The 16,868-nt window shown below is 39.3% G+C and overlaps 1 protein-coding gene across 5 annotated transcripts in view; it reads left to right on the plus strand.

Annotated features, from left to right (window-relative positions):
* Nucleotides 1-2,579: 2,579 nt before the first annotated feature.
* Nucleotides 2,580-16,868, plus strand: part of CELF1 (CUGBP Elav-like family member 1) — a 66,460-nt gene continuing 52,171 nt past the window's right edge. For 2 of the 5 annotated variants that reach the window (XM_037838494.1, XM_037838495.1), the window contains exon 1: nt 14,349-14,500. The gene's annotated coding sequence lies outside the window, so the exon portion shown is untranslated. Of the gene's footprint in view, nt 2,761-14,348; nt 14,501-16,008; nt 16,132-16,868 lie in introns of those variants that run through there. The other 3 variants (XM_037838492.1, XM_037838493.1, XM_037838491.1) reach the window with 3 other exon arrangements.

A 16,868-nucleotide genomic window follows, 5' to 3' on the forward strand; every position in this document is an offset into this window, starting at 1 on the left:
GTGCATGGGATGTTTTGGATGTTCTTAATTTTTATCTTTTTAAATTTTTATTATTTTGGGGGGAGTAATGAAAATGTTCTTAAATTGATTGTAGTGATGAATACACAACTATACGATGACACGGTGAGACACTGATGGCATACTTTGGATGCATTATATGGTATATGAACATATCTCAATAAAATTGCATTTAAAAAAAGCACAAAAAACGAGTGATACTAGCAAATCCTCTGCAAGGAGTGACATTTCCTCTTGGGCAATGGGAGCCCTAATCAGACATATTTCTGATTGCCTTGTGGAGCACATCCCTATGTGGTGCATGGGAACACAGGCTCAGGCACAACAGAAACTTACCACAAATGGCCACTTTATCACTTACACAGCACAACAGGTCCAAAAGAGCTGGCGGAAGAGATCCCATTGTGGCTGGTCTCCCAGAGAGGACAACTGCTTGGGTCAGGATAGGTGGATGGCAGCTTGGAGAGGACAGACCCTATGCTGTATGAGTTGAGTATTTATACAACCCAGGGGGAGTGGCCCTGCCTCTGCAAGTTCCAGGTTTCAGGGTTTAAGGTATGGTCAGGCCTTTTCATTAGACCTAACATCTCCCAGGGGGGCTGCCAAATGGAAATATATTGAAATCTCCGCACAAAAGGCGGCCAGGAGTAAGTGAGGGCTGGGTGTGTCCCTGAATTCCCCAGCAACCATTCAAGATCTTATTGAGACAGACACTGCATTAAACCCTGGAGGTAGAAGAGAATAACAAGACAGTTGTGGTCCCTGCTCTCATCCAGCTCAAGGGCACGTTCCAGGAAGCTTTTGGAAGCTAAACAATCTTTTTTCCATACCCAGCAACTAGCTATGTCTATTCATTCATTCATTCATTCATTCAGTAATATTTGTTGAGCTCCTGCTCCTACTATGTTTTAGGCATTATTCTAGATTTTGTGGATGTAGTAGTGAAATAAAATAGACAAAATCTCTACATAGAGTTTACCTTCTAGTGGGGGGAGAGACTACAAATAAAACAAAGTAAGTAAATTATGTAAGTACAAAATACACTATGTTAAATGGTGATAAGTACTTTGGACAAAAATAAAGCTAGAAGGGGGACTGGGAGGATGGGTGTAGATCTGTAATTTTAAATAGGGTGGTCAGGGAAGGCCTGACTGAGGTGACATTTGAGTCAAGAAGTGAAGGAGGTCAGGGAGTGAGCCATGTGGATGTTTGGATGATGCTGTGGCACAGAAAACAATGAGACAAAGTCTCTGCAGTTTATGGCGGCTGGGAGACAAATATACAATTAATTGGGTAATGTAGGTGGCATGCTATAAGCTATAACGGTCTATAAATATAGGAGGCTTTCAGTAAATTACACATAAAACTTTTAACAAGAACATATATCAGGATTATAAATGTATATAAAATGATAAACTACATAGTTCAATTAGGGAATATGATAATGTACAACCCAGGGGCTAAATGCCCCATGTATATGGTACCCGAAAAACTGTAGTTAGTTTTTTTTTCCCCCAAAGTGGAATGAGGTGCTTCCAATACATGAGAAAACCTTTGAGGCTTCTGCTTGGGAGCCCACTTGTTGCTTTTTGTGGTAAGGTAGGGTATAGTCAGTATTTGTGGGTATGAAAATTATTTGCTCTGGGAAGCCAGATGATGTTAGAGAAATCACTTGCAAACCCATGAGTTATTTGCATGTCTATGGGGCCAAAAGAACTAAGTTTCCTTTCTCTATCTGCATTTCACGGCTTCACAAGCTCTGGAACCTGCAGGATGAAAAATGTTGGCTTTTTTTTTTCAAATCAAATTGTTAAACTTTTCGCATTCCGCCTAGTTCCTGGGATTCCTGAGTCACTCCGAAAGAAGTCTTTAGGAACCTAACCTGGATTGTTAAAAAAAATTATCTGGGAAAAGCAGTTTACGGCGGGGCAATCCGTCTCTTGATAGAACCCTTGGGAACTTTCTGGAGTTGCAGGCATTTTTGCGAGGTTGTGCGTACATACCGTTTCTTCATCTCGCTGGAAGGCACTCCCTTAACTCTGCAATCTTGCAACACACTCACATTCCCCAGCCCCGCAAAGAAGGGAAAAGGCCTGGATACTGTTGCTTGTTTGCTGGGGCAGAGGAAAATGTCCTATGTGCCCTTCGCTGGCCAAGCTTCATTCATTCATTCATTCATTCATTCATCAAATATTTTATTAAACGCATATTCAGTGCCAGGCAGGGGTCCTTGTCCAGCAGGGACTGCATATCTAAAGGTCCTGTGGGTGCAGTGTGCCAGAGCCGAGAACTTCAGATTCCCAGGCCGCAGTCTTACCACTCTTCCCTTTAGTCAAGGTCGGAGACAAAAAGATGCACCCTGGCAGCAACCTCGGCTGAAGGCTCCTCTCCGCCAGCCGCCCTGGGGGCGATCGCGCCGCTGTTTCCCCACTCCCCGAGGGGGCGCTGCAGCGCCCGGCGCTCTGCCCGCCCCTGCGCCGCGCTCCGCTCGGTTCAGCGTTGCGGGCGGCGCCGTGGTGGTACGTTCCCTTCGCCGCCCTCCCCTCCTCCACGGCCCTCCCCGCCGGTGGTAGGTGCCGGAAGTGCCGCCATTTTGGGGTGTTCTGCTCTGGCGGTAGCGGCAGCGGCAGCGGCGGCGGGACGCTAAGGCTCCCCTGGGACTCGGCCTCAGTAGCGAGGCGGCGGAGGCTGCGGAGGCGCAGGCAGCAGCTGAGGCGGCGGCGGGCTCAGGTGCAGCCGCTGGTGAGTGCGGCGGCCGCGGATAACGGGCCGCGGGTGGGAGAGAGGAAGAGAGGGAGGGAAAGGGAGGTGCCGCGGGGCGGGTCCGGTCCGGACGGCTTCGGTTCACAGGGTCCTCCGGACGCGGCAGGTTCTCGTTCCCCGCGTCCCAGGGCCGAGTTTGAGATCTCTTCCCTCGTGTCAGGGTTCTCGGCTGCCCGGAATCCGCACGCTTGTCCAGCGCGCGCTCCGCGTCCCGGGAGACCCGCTTTCCTCGCGGCTTTGCTCTCTCTTCCCGCGCTCTTTGCCTTCACTCTCCGGGTCCAGAGAGCTTCGATCCTTGTCCAGGGGCACCTCCGCTTCCATCCGGCCGCCGTGCCGGACCCGGGCTGCGGGCCCGGACACCCCTTCCAAGCTCCTGCTCTCCACGTGTTCTTGGTGTCCACCCGTGAGGCTGTCCCAGGACCCCCTTCGTTAGAGGGCAGCCCTTCTCAGGATCTGGGGAGCTCTCCATTCTTCGCCCCAGATCCGCTAGGGCCTTGGCTCGCCCTCCCCCCACGTCAGTTGTTCACCCGGTCATGGCCTAGTAGCAGGGCTGGAATCTCGCACCCGGGAGCGCGAAGAGCACATTGAAGGTCTTTCTTCGTTAGAGATCTGGCTTTGGATTTAACGTCGGTGGTGTCTCGGTCCTGGTCCCGGGGCACGATGTTTTAATTCTCTGAGACCATTGTACAGGCTCTAAGAAGCTTCTCATTGGTTTAGGCTTATCCCCATAGTTGGGGGGGAACGTGGGGAGATTTTGTCGGAGCCTGTTTCAGCAAAATGGAATCTCTTTCTCGCCAGCAGTTAATTTTATACATTTATTACCCTCGAACAAAAAGGCCGAATAACAGTTTTAAAGAGCATAGGGTGCTTTGTAATGTCTGCCATATAAGAGATTAGAAATACCCAATGAATCCTTTTCAAGAATTTCACCTTTTAAAGGTGTTTTCACTGTTTTTGATTCTCTATGGATTGGAGAGGATTTAATTGCATTTTTTCACATTTTTGACAAGTGTTGGGTACACTCTTCCACAAGCATAGTATCTCTTAGAGTGGGCTAAGCAAGTTCCAGCTTCTCAAATCCTTGGTGAGGGTGAAGGCTTATTCGTATAGAATCACCCACGGTGCTTTCTGTTTTAGCATTAATGAGTCCACTTACTGAGTATTAAAATAGCATGAATGAACTGTTGCTCCTGGTATTTTTTCCCGATGTCAGTTTTTCTATTTTTCTTATTTTACTTACTGATTATGTGGTTTTTGATCCTAAGATTGAAGCAGTGCTGTTAGTAAGGCAAAGCTTTCAGCTGTTGGCTTTAACCAGGAAGTTTATGGTTTCTCCAGTATTTCTTTCCTCACGACTGTCCCATCACCTGTTTCCATCTGCAATGGCTCTTGGCCCAGAATATAGGCCTCAACTTCTCCATCCATGCTTTCTTGCTCTGTAGGGTTTTCTTCTCCCAGGATAGTATCAAGATTAAAATCCATTAGCAGGAGGGGCTTTTAGAGATTGAATATCTTTTCCAACCCTTTCACTTTTCAGATGAGGAAACCGTAACCCCCAGAAGTTACCTGAGTTGCCCAGGGTTCCAAAGCAAGTGCTCTTAAAAGGGTCACCACAGATATTTTCTTCACAATATCATGAGCAGTAGTACACTTTGCTCTTTTGAAATGTGATGGAATGAAAAGTGAAAAGGGCCCTGGACTTAAGGTTAAAAGGCCTGGTTTGCAGTCCTTGCTCTGCCAGTTACCAGGTGTACCACCTTAGCCAAGTCTTTCAACTTTTTTGAGCCTCATTTTTATTCTTATCTGCAAAATGGAGGAAATAGTCTGTCTCTCACTTGGTGGTAATTCAGCTTCAGTGCAGTAACATGCGAAAGTGCCTGCAGTGTAATAGGCAGTCAGTGAATCTTAAGCCAGAATGGTTTGTTTATTTTTCTAAAGAATTCTATGTATGTTTCTTATTACAGAAGCTACAGATTCATTATTAAAAAAATAAGCCCAAAACAAAAAAAATTCTCCACAGTCCTTTGGTCTTTATCTTGCCCATCCTTTTTTATATGCCATAATTTTATTACTTTCCTGAAATAGGCTTATCCTAGCCACCGTTTTGTATGATATGTTTTTAAGATTTAGAAACAGGTGATAGGCCTTTTTTTTTTTTTTTTTCCTTTTTGGCATAATTTGCTTTTAATAATCACATTTTAAATGGTGCCCTGTGTTTAATAATTTTAGCATGTGTGAGGTAGACCAGTGGATATCCCAGGACAGGAGTTCTTTTAAACATACGTTGGGCTGGAAGAGGAGGAGGAAAGGAAAGGGGCAGAGAGCTGACATTTATTGTATGTCTATTGTATGTAAGTTTATTGTATGTCTATATATATTTTATTTTTTTTTTTTTAAAGTAAAGATTTGGTTTCTGCTGCCCTTTCCTTTGATTGTCTTTGTAGCTTCTTTAACTCCATTTTCTTATGAGGCTGGACCTATGAAGGAAATGGGAGGTTAGAAGGTATCTGGAGGTCCCTTGGAAACAGAACTGTCACTTGGAGGCCAGGGTGAAGTTGGAGGAGGAAGTAGCATAGGCTCCTCTCTGCTCAGATCTTTAGGTAATCCCAGCACATTTTTCTGTTCTCTTAAAATCATTGAATGGTAGGATTTGGTTAAGCTCTATTTTCTTCACTAGCCTCTGCTTCTTGAGGTCAGGGGTATCTCCTTTATTCTGATATTTCTCTTGGGGATCTTTAACGGTTGTTGAATTGATTAGAATTCATGCTCTTCGTATGGACTGTCAATCACGGACAGACTTAAAGCTCTTGAAAATTGAAATGTCAGCATGCGTCATCGTATTTAACAACCCAGATCACTCTTAATAGCCTCATTCCTGATTTCTAATCTAATCATAATTTCTAATCTTTGTACATTTTCAGAATACGTGTTAACTGAAAAAGTGTCAAAAGAGTAGGCAAGTTTCTGCCTTTACTTTATGGTTGTAATAATCTGTGGTTTTAGAGGGGTGGATTAATCTCCAGGTATTCCACATTGTGTACAGTTAAGTTTTTAAATCTTGTAATTAATGGCCTAGTTAGAATAAATAGTTAATAGAGTGTTTTGAAGGTACTTGTAGGCCTCCTAGTTTGTTCTGGTACAAATGAAGCTATTCACTGAGTATTCTCATGCTTAAGATAAGCTTCTACTTATCTTTTTGGAGATTCACAATTGATTTGGGTCTGCTTGGTTGTCTACTTTTTCTTTATTAATTGGGCTGAGCCTCCTACTCCATTTTCCTTCTCTAGTAATAAAGGGAATTGAGTATTAATCCCGAGGCATGGAATGAGCTCTAATATTCAGAGTTGTTTTATTCAGTCCACCCTCTTGTCCCAAAGAGGTAGTTAGAGCCCAAAAAGTACTTTTAAAAATTATAGCCCTCACAGTACTTAAAACATAGTGCTTCATTTTAGTGTCAGGGAAGACATGTATACCTTTTTTCAGACAACATAAATAATTCTTTTGTTCAGAACTATTTGTTGATTCTTGATTATCTTTGATAATGGTAAGAAATAGAAAGTATTTTTGCAGTTCAACTATTTCAGAAATGTAATTTGAATCAGTAAGTAACGTTGTAGCTTTTGAGTGGAACGTCTAATAAATTCGAAAGTTGCTTGCTATTAATATAATCCTGCACTTATTTATCTTTGCTAGAGGTCCTTAGGCACATGGAAATGGTCAAAAAGCTAATAGGAGAAAAGAGAAACAAAACTTGGATAAAAATTTGACGAATTAATCTTCCCATAATTGAGAGTTGATTCTTTGATTTTAGAGTCCATAAAATGGAAATGTTGTTCGAAAGAATGTTGTGAGTTTACTGGCATTTACAGGCACAGCCTGGGAAATATAGGTGTGACAGCCTGGGACAATGGGCTTAAAAATTGGCACCACTACTCTGTGACCTTAAAATTTCTGGGCCTGTTTTCCCATCTTTAAAATGGAGATACCAAGCTAAAATGGTAATGTTGGAGAATTAATTGAGGTAAATTATGTTAGGCACTGAACAGCGCCTGGCAGAGTGTTGATAATGCTATTTCCTTTCTCCGTCTGTCTGTAAAAATGTGGATACTACTTGTCTCATGGGAGTAGCAATGCAGTCCAACCAAATAAGATAAAACAGGTAAAATGCTTAGCAGTGCCCTACATAGACAGTAGCTAAGTTAGTGTTCCTCTCATTTCCCCTTTTGGGTGTATTTTGTTTTGCATTTTCCTGTTTCTATTATGGCTTGAGGGATAAGATTGTTTCCCAAAGTCCAATTCGTGCATCGGAAATGTTCTGCTAAGAAGGGCATCTTTCCCATAGAACCTGTTATCTCATTGTTCTCTGTGGAATGCTTGAGTAATGTGATCTCCTAGATTCATCTTCACTGTCTCTACTTCACGTGCGAGTCTGTGGTTGATAGAAGGCTTCTATGTTCATAGAAAACTGAAAAATACAGATGAATATATTATTGGATTTGTAATAGGACACCTGGATCTCTTCCTAATTAGGTGACTAGTTTTAGGATTGGGGGAAGAGTGAGCTCTAATATTTAGAGTTGTAATTTAGATGAAAGAAGTAATCAGTTTTAGCCATTTGCTTTGTAAACTGTGTTGTATCAAGAATCCTTTTCTGAGCTTTGTAACTTGCTGAAGACAGTTTTCTTGATGAGAGCCTTGTAATTGCAACTTTGTCCTTGTCATGAAATTGTCTCACAGAATCTTCTTATAGGGGTTTCATTACAGAATTAATCAGCAGAATTGTTCTATAGAGTTATATTTTAACTTTTGCTGTACTATCCCTATTAGAGACCGTGAGCATATATTTTGCTTATTTTAAACTTCATTCAGTACCAAGCCTGTAAACTTTTTCAGGAATGTTTTATGTCTGTGATAAACCCCATGTTGACTTTCTGTATTCTTTCTGCTAAGGAACTTTGTAGTTCTCTTAAAAACTATGTCTTACAGACTAGAAAAGTAAATACCAAAATATATCCCTGGGGAGAAGGTCTATGGGTGGTTTTTTTCCCCTTTGTACTAACCATTGTTTGGAATTTTTCAGAGCAATGGCTCTCATAAATAGGAAAATTTTATTTTAAAATTCAGCATTTTTTTTTTTTTCCGAGAGATGAAAAAGCCTAGTTAAGTGTGTGTCTGTGAGTGTAAGATATTTCAGTATCTTAAATGATTTAAATATTTTAACTCTTTGGAATTTGTGAAGTTCTCATGTGACACTGAATCAGCCAAACCTTTTTCTCACCTTAGAATAAATGGACTCATTTTTAGAATAGCTTCTGGGTTGTAAAACTTTGATTTTTCTTTTCCTCCACTTGGAAAATTCAGCAGCAAATACAAAGAGGAATGGTGAGTTTTGGTTGAGAGGCTGCCATAAGATCTGAGAGATTTCGGTTGATTTTAATGTGCTGCATTGGAGATGTCTTCACAAGTACAGAGTGTGGCTTTAGAAAGAACTGTTCGCTAACTTTCTGACCTCCGTGGGACCGCCAGCTCTTTTTTACTCCTATGTTCAGCTTTGATAAGCTTTGACAAAATGGAGTCAAATTGAAACTCCATTGAAAATTTATTTTTGAGTTGGGAAACATATTTAGTTTGGGGATTATACAAAATGAAGTCGTTTTGGTTCTAAAGCAGTTTAATTTGATAGTGTTATGCTTCTAATTTTGAAAGGTCAGTAGTTTCCATTTACGTAACATTACTGCTGTTCAGCAAAAGAATCGCTAAGTTAGAAACTGTCGCCACGTTCTCATTGTTCTTCTACCTTTTGTTTTCTGTGAGATTGAAGCAAGCTCTTGCAGTGACTTGGGGAATGTGTGATATTTGGTGATAATGTTGGGTAACTAATAGTCTACTGTGAGTACACTTGTCTTTTTTAACCCAATATTATTTGGACATCTGTTAATTTTTGCTAGTTTCTCTTTCTTATAATTTACTATAGGCTTTCCCCAGTTTCTTTGTGCTTGTAGCTTTTGTGTGTGGGAAACATTCTTTTTTTCTGCTCTAATCCCCTCCCCCTACACTATAGTCACATAATTTATCTAGTGTTTCTTTCTCTCCTGCATGAATTCCATCTGTGCTTCATACTGCTGCTAACTTACTGTGCTAGGTTGGTTGGGATATTAGTAGGGAGAAACACTTGTGGTGTCCCTGTTGGCTGCCTGCTTGATTCTGAATGCAGCCTTGTGGGTACTGAGGGTGAGAGGAAGCCAGGATATGGTGGTAATAAGCATCTTGGAAATGTGTAACTCTTCGACATTCATCAGCTACCTGGTTATTACTGCACATTGAAAGCAGTACTGCCTTGCGGTCATACAGTCATTTTAAGCCTAATAACAGGCTTTGCTACAAGGATATTTCACTGGAAGCTGTTTATGTGGTGAAAGACTATTTATCCCATAGGTCTGTGTTTCTTGAATGCCTACAGCATGAGGAGCAGGTATCACATTTTGTGTTTTGGAATGTTTTTTAGCCCTTCCCTGCTCCTGGTTCAATTTGTATTTCTTATTTAGTGCACACCTAACCTATTTCATGAAGCTTTCCCTGTCCAATGATTCCTGTATTGTCTTTAGGATATGATTGGATATTTTATTAATGATCTCTTTCAAGATTTTTTTTTTTTCATTTCAGTGAGATTTTATGCTTTTTGAAGGTGGAGATGGCCTTATTGCTCAGTGTATCACATATCTTTTTGGGGGGATCAGATACACAATCCCTTCTGTGACCCAGCCCTGCTTGTAACAGGGATGGATACCCGACCCAAACTGGGCAAATCAGTTTCTCCTAGGAATTTAAGATTGCACCTGAGATTCAGGTCTTTAGAGAATAAACAGGTTGCTTAAATTCAGAGAACTGGGAACATCTGAACTTGGATGCTGGGCTGCAGCCAAGTTTATGCTCATAAATGTGGAAACAACGAAGGCCAGTCTGCAGGGAGGGAGAATTAAGAAGGTTCGTCCAGAGAGAAGCATGGATGAGAAATGCAGCTCTGAAGAGAGGCAGCCGTCTGTGTGCAGAATAGAAGCCTGGGTGCCTAAAGGCTTTCCAGGTGTGGCTCTGTTGTACTTTCTGCCCTTGGGCTCCTTAGGACACTAGTCTGTTTTCCACTTTTGGCTTAGCTAGTTTTAAGTTTTCTGTTATTATAACCAAATGCTTTGAATTAGTACAGAGCGCTGCATAACATTTCTTAAATTCATTTGAATTTTTAGAATGGTCATGTATTAGGATTATCTAATACATGATAATCAGGAAACTCTTCGGAAGATCGCCCGTTCCCCACCTCCAGGCTCTGAGGCTGCTTGGAGTCTTCGCTCCGTCTGCAGTGTAGACATTTGCCTGTGTTGTTTTGATATGTAGAGTGTTTTCGCTGTGGTGCTTTGCCAGATCAAGATTATAAAGTTTTTCATAAATTTTTAAAGGATGCTTGTTTATAACTAGTTCTTTGAGACATAAGCTTGATAATAACAAAAATAATACTATTTAAGATAGGACACTTAAAGTGAGCCATCATTTTAAAATAATTTTCATGAGTTTGGATTTGGTCTTTTCATCATTTCCAGTCAAGTAACACATTTCTTTTAGTTTCCTGATTGTTTCCTCTTAAAAAAAAAAAGAGTTGATGGGCTTGAGTGGAACACAGTAATGTGGGTTGAATGCATTTGAGACTTTAAACAAAGGGGTAATGTGAGTGGCTGTGTGCCCAGATGATGGAGTCTGTCTGGTCCCAGCTCAGTTAGTAACTTCATGAATGATCTGTAATAGGAGCATCACAGTGGTGTTTTTCTTTTTGAAAAATGTTAATGAGGGAGAGAGGAAAGCTCTGAGAAAGATGGTTTAGGGTTTCTAATTTGATTTTTTCTTCCTGTGATCTTTTGGTTTCTGTTACGTTAAAAGACTTTATTCCAGGGGAATGTAAAATTTCCCTGTAATATTAACGAGCAGGAATTAAAAAGAGACAAGCGGCATCTTTGAAATGAGGTTTGTATACAACCAGGAAAGAATAGATTTGTAGGGTAGAAAAAGCTGGAAGACATGATTTGACATCAGAAACCAAACACTGATTATGAATATGTATCTAAATAATATTGTGCCTTCAAGCAGTATGTTTATAATATTGACCCTAATGCTGGACATAGAGGAAGTTTTACAGTCCATAGTGCTTGCACGGAGTAGATCTTTGGTAACTATTTGTTGAATACTCCATGTTAGGCTGAATGGCACTTAATTCTGTTTTGAGAAAGTTCGGTGCTAAGGCCTAGGAATAGAAAGAAAACTTTTAAAACTGAAATTCTATGGATATCTTGTTTGTTCAAATAATGTTGTCTTCTGAAGATAATCAAAGTACTTTGAAGCTCCAAGGAGTTTTCTGGGGGAAAAGTAAGCAGCTTTCCATTAAAAGATATTAAATAGGCTAAGATTTGTACTATAAAAGCCTTTGTGATCGCAAAACCTTATATTGTATGTTGCCTGGACAAAGTCAGAAGGTTCCTAGACAGCCCTGATTCTGGCTCTGTTTTCTGTAACTCCAGAGAATAAATAAGAAAAGGAGAATCTGACACTGCTGGCAGCCTATGTTCTTTTGCCTTTCTGGGCCAAGACATGCATTTAAGAATAAAATCAAGGAAATTGTAAACCAGTAGTAAAAATGAGTATGGCACCCAAGAGTCTGTCTCCTCTTGTGTCCTGTGGCTTGTCTTTCCCTTTTGTCTCTAGACTGTTATGTAAAGTAATGTACCATAACTATCTTCTGGCCTTGTCCCTCACACTTCCCCTTTCAAGTTTATGGGAAATAATCATGGAAATGATTATATACTTTTATTATATATTTATCACATGCTGTTTCTGTTTAATAGCCTGAATACATTTATGAGTGCAATTTAAAGAAAGCTTGCAAGCCTCTTTACTGAACTAATTTGGGTTGTAGAGTTTGGTGATGGAAACTATTCAGAAATATAACCCTTATGGACCTGTTTCAGCAAACTTTAGGTGAATAAATATATCAAAACCAGATACAATATTTTTATGGGATATCTTGATGCCTAGTGCCTACCTTTTAAAAGTTGATGGTATATTCCATTTCCTTCTTTTTGCTTGTGAAATTCAGATTTCTGTTTTACTTTTATAAAATGGCTATTTGATTTTCAACACATCTTACCATAGTGACATTTACATTTAGGCTTACTAGTTACTGGTTTGAGGTAAAGGAAGGCTATTAATGAACACAGGATACTTCTTGAGATTTGTTCCAGATAACTTTCTAGCTCTTAAGTTGTTGTGGTTGAAGACTAGGATACTGAAGTTTTAGATTATTGTTAGGAAATCAAGTGCTCTTTTTATTTATTAGTGTCATTTGTCTGGTCTAACTATATTCTTGGCTAAGTAAGACCTGTAGGAGACTCACAACTTAGAAAAATGTTTTCTTTTGAATTCTCACTGTTCCATTTCTCCTCTGAACAAACCAGATCGACAGATCAGATTTGTAAGGGATGTGTTTTCTTAAAACATCTTCTAACAGAACAGGTCTCTGGGGAGCAGAGTGGCAGCACACATTTAGCTGGAAGTGGCAGTTCATCTCCCTGAATTACATCACCTTTGTCCACACACAGCAATTTTGGAGCAGACTTTGAATTTAAACTTACATTTCTTTGTTCTGGTCCAGTTGGTATTATGTATTGTAATTTTGTGTGTCTGATATATTTCTAAAATAATCATACAGGGAAGCAGAAATTTCTTGAGTAGAAATTTTCTTTGGAGAACTTTGAGCACTTGATAGGGGAAATATGGTGGGCTGGGAAGAAATGACAGCATACATAGGTCACTGAAACTTCATTGAGTTTGTATTTATTTAATTGTTTTTATGAATAGGGATGAGAAAGATTAATAATTGAATATATTTAACTCTTCTTTTGCAAGAGTCACTGAAACAATTTTTAATATTTCTCCAGAATTGTGTTCTACATGGTAATATTTCTTGAAGGCAGTTAGCTTGCTGAAGAAAAATTAGATCAGTCTTTCTGAATTGTTAGATCCAGAACATAAAAAGATGCTTTGACCAAAAAAAAAAAAAAAAAAAGCCTGCTGAATCCACCCCCAGGAATCCTAGTGGGTCTCTATGGTAACAACCTCCTTGCTTACAACTTGTCACTGTGTAACTGCCACTGGGGTTCAGAGAAAAGCCAGAAAGCCAGTATCTCAAGAACTGTGTGGCATTAACTACTCGATAAAATGTTGCACATTTGCAACAAGCCAGAAATAGAAAAGAAAGTTAAGGGTTTTAATTTCTGTGTTCCATTAATTAGATGCTTAAAAAGGCTGCCTAATTATGGTAAGGTGCAGCAGTGGGAAGATGGTGGGTAGCCCAGGCAGGCTTTGGAGGAAGAGGAAGTGAGCCATAGGCTCAAGATGTTAGAATCTTCAGAGATATTTTTTGTCTAAGCCTTTCGTTTTGCAGATGAGGGAAATGAAATGCCTTACTTACATTCACATAGAGGCAGAAGCAGTATTCCAGTTCAGGCCTTCTAATTTTTTCAGAACACTGTTCTGCTGTCTCTACCCACACATTGGATTTGCCTTGCCTCTACTTTTCATAATGAAGTCACAGTTTCTGATGTTAGGAAAGGGCATTAGAGGTTGTGCAGGGAAATTCTACCTAGCACAGAAATCCTTTCTTAGAGCAATCCTGGGCAGGTGGCCTCTGCCTCCTTCTTGAAACAAGGTTACCTGTTTTGCGGGGAGATTACCCAAGTTCAAAGAGAAGATAGTTTTACATGGATTTCCCATTTTAAAGCTGTAGTCTTTTTTTTCTTCCCTTAAAAAAATAACAGTTGTAAATCAGAATAATTCCCAAATTTTCATTAGCCTGTTTATCTCCATTTTATCATGCCTAAACACTAAAACTTTTGAAAAGATAATGCCATATTTGGAACAAGCTAGTCCTTTCACAGGTGGGAGGGAAGAGATGATGGTAAATGCTATACTGAGCTTAAAGTACTTTATAATGTGCTTAATAAGATGAAATGAGTGTTAGCTAAAGAATTTTAAAAGAGCCCTCAAAATATTTTTAAATCAAAGTCTAAAGTCAAATAGGCAGGTTTTGTGTTTTCATGATGTGTTTATGTCATTATTCATAGACTAGGTACATTAACACGAAAGTGAGTTTTGGGTTCAAAACCACTATTTTGGAAATTATTAATTGCATATGCCAAAAACGGATTTTCTAAGTTCATTTTTTGAAGGTCATATTGCTCAGTATGCTATTCATTTAATGCCCTTGTCAGTGCTTTAGCTTTTATTTTACTTTCCTCTTTTAGAACTGCTTGAAAGGTAGTAGTAGGAAACATTTAAAATTCTAAAGTTGAGTTTGTTAAAAAATATTTTTTAATTTAAGAAGCAATGCACAATTGTATATTTTCTAATAAGATATACAGGCGTTTCAGTTTCTTGTAACCACAGATTTGTTTTTTTCTTAAAGAATTTACCATACCTAAAAATAGAGAGTTTGGCTCCAATATTAATTTTTGTTTTTGTCTTACCAGAAAATTAAAGTGAAAATGAGGCTGTTGGCAGTATTTTGCTGTCTTGACTTCAACACGGTAGAGAGTGCTATAATGAAAATGTAGCTGAGTGTTTAATATTCTGGAATTTCATGACCACCAGCACTTCTTGTTGTGCAGCCAACGTAATTAAGGTAATCAAATATTTCAGTTGTTAGCAGGTTGTGGATGGGTCTGAAAGAAATCTCTAATCCTAGCCTCATTTGCGGTGGCCTTTTCCCTCATTTACTCTGAAACATATTATTCGTCGTCGTTCTGGTTCTTATTTTGACCAGTCAATTTTTGCATACAAGTTCATTGTACAGAGTTTTCCTTGAAGATGTGCAAAATTGTACTGTAATGAAAGGAGCTAGCTGTTGGATTTTACATTGATCCATAGAGCGAGAGAGGGAGAGAAGAGGGAGAGAAAGATGGCTACATTGCCACCATTTTATAGACAAGTTTAGGATTAGGAACCTTAGTGAGGTTAGTAATTTACTTGGAGCATCCAGATTATTAGGTAGTAGAACAGGACTCTGCTACCAGGCGCTCACTCCAGATTCTCTCCTCTCTATCTGTACCTTTCTTGCTTATTGAGGCACAGTCTCATGACAGTAATGAAATAGTTTTATTTTTGTGACCACCTCTTTTCATATAGTAGAATATAATAGCAGTTTCTCATTAAATTTTTACCTTTGATGATGAATGTACAACTATGTAATGGTACTGTGAACAATCGAATGTACGATTTGTTTTATATGACTGCGTGGTATGTGAATATATCTCAATAAAATGAAGATTTAATAAAAAAATAAAGAAGCCCCTGGGGGGGGAATTTTTACCTTTGAGAGAGTCAGGAAAATAGGCACATCTTTTAACTGCCTTGATAAGATGCTGTTTGTGTACCTTTACCTAAACTGTTTGCCTGTTTTCTTATTGAGAAGTAGGCATAACTTAACCCTAACAGAAGAGGTGGGGAAATGGTGGTTTTAAGGTAGGTATCGTTCATAACAACTTCAGTTCTTTCAGAAGAGATGCATAGATAATGATGGAGCTCCTGTGGGCAGAAAGGTGGAGGTGTCCCTCCCTTGGGTCCTTTAATAGATGAGAAAATTGAGTGTTGCTTTTTTTTTTAATTTTTGCATTTTTGAGTTTCTTTATTTCATATATATTTATTATTAGTAGGTTTACAGAAAATTCATGCAAAAGCTACAGCAACCCCATATAAAACCCTCTCCCGTTTTTCCTGTTATTACTGTTTCGCATTACTGTGGCACCTTTGTCGCTGTTGGTGAAACAATATTAGTTATAATTATACTATTAACTGTATAAATGCATAGTTTACATTAGGGTTCACTCTGTTATACAGTTCTGTGGGATTAAAATTTTTTTTTTATTTTGGTAAAATATATACAACTTAAAATTTCACATTTTATCCTCTTTCAAATATATAATTCAATTGTGTTAATTACATTCACCAACACCAACATCCATTACCAAAACTAGTGAGACATGATAGGTCCTAAAAAGACTGCCATCTCCTGACTCCTAGGTTTATAGTCCTTTTTCTCCCCCTCTTTAAGCCTAAAGTACCATCCTTCTCTCCCATCCCCCAAATCCTGCAGCCATCCTTTTGACTCTGGCATTGCTTAATTCCAAGCAGCTATATTCCATGAGCTCCTAGAAAAGAGAATGAAAGAAAAGAACACCAATCTGCAGGCTGTCTGGACTGGGGCCATGTCCTCTTTTGTCTGGGCCCACATGAACCAGTGTCCTAAATGCTATTGTGAGTATATCTTAATATATGTCTTCATTAGCAATCTTGTTTTTTAATCCTCCATTTACAGTTTATTTTACAGTGGAGGAGAACCATGTTCAGAAATTTGAATTTTCTTCTTGTCTTTCAACTCTTTGCTTCTATTTATATTCTTTGTACCTCTTCTTTGAACTTGTACTTTCTGCATAGCTGACTCTGTTATGTCATCCTCAGGGCTGCAAAATAAAAGTTGGAAGATTTTAAAGTTAAGGTTCCCAGAATAATGTTGTCGCCCACATCACACATATGTCATATTTTGAGTTTACTAGTTAAGCCTCTAAATATGTGCTTTATATACAGTATGTGCAGTGTGATGACTTAGGTTGCCATGAGAACCTAAAAATTTTAGGCTTAAATATTTCAGTAACAGATGCATTTTTTTTCTTTTGTCATCTTTTAAAAGAAGGCTAATTTTCTTTTTAAATCTAAAATATTTTTACAGATTGAGGCATAAGGCAGTGGCTGTTCTCATATATCACCTCTTGCTAATAGGATGGGCTGCTGCTTTGTTTGCTTGCCTGTTATCAGTCTTCTTCATTCCAATTTGCTATGCTTCGGTGTCTTTCCCTCTACCTATTACTTTCCTTCTATAGGGCAGGATTGGAAGCAGGAACTGGAAGCTTTACTTTTTTTTTTTTTTTTTTTTAAAGTGCAACTGGTAAGAGAGGAAGTATTTAGTGAGGTATCTCTTAGCACATTCAAGGATT

This window comes from Choloepus didactylus, chromosome 6, assembly GCF_015220235.1.
Source record: "Choloepus didactylus isolate mChoDid1 chromosome 6, mChoDid1.pri, whole genome shotgun sequence".
NCBI lineage: Eukaryota > Metazoa > Chordata > Mammalia > Pilosa > Megalonychidae > Choloepus > Choloepus didactylus.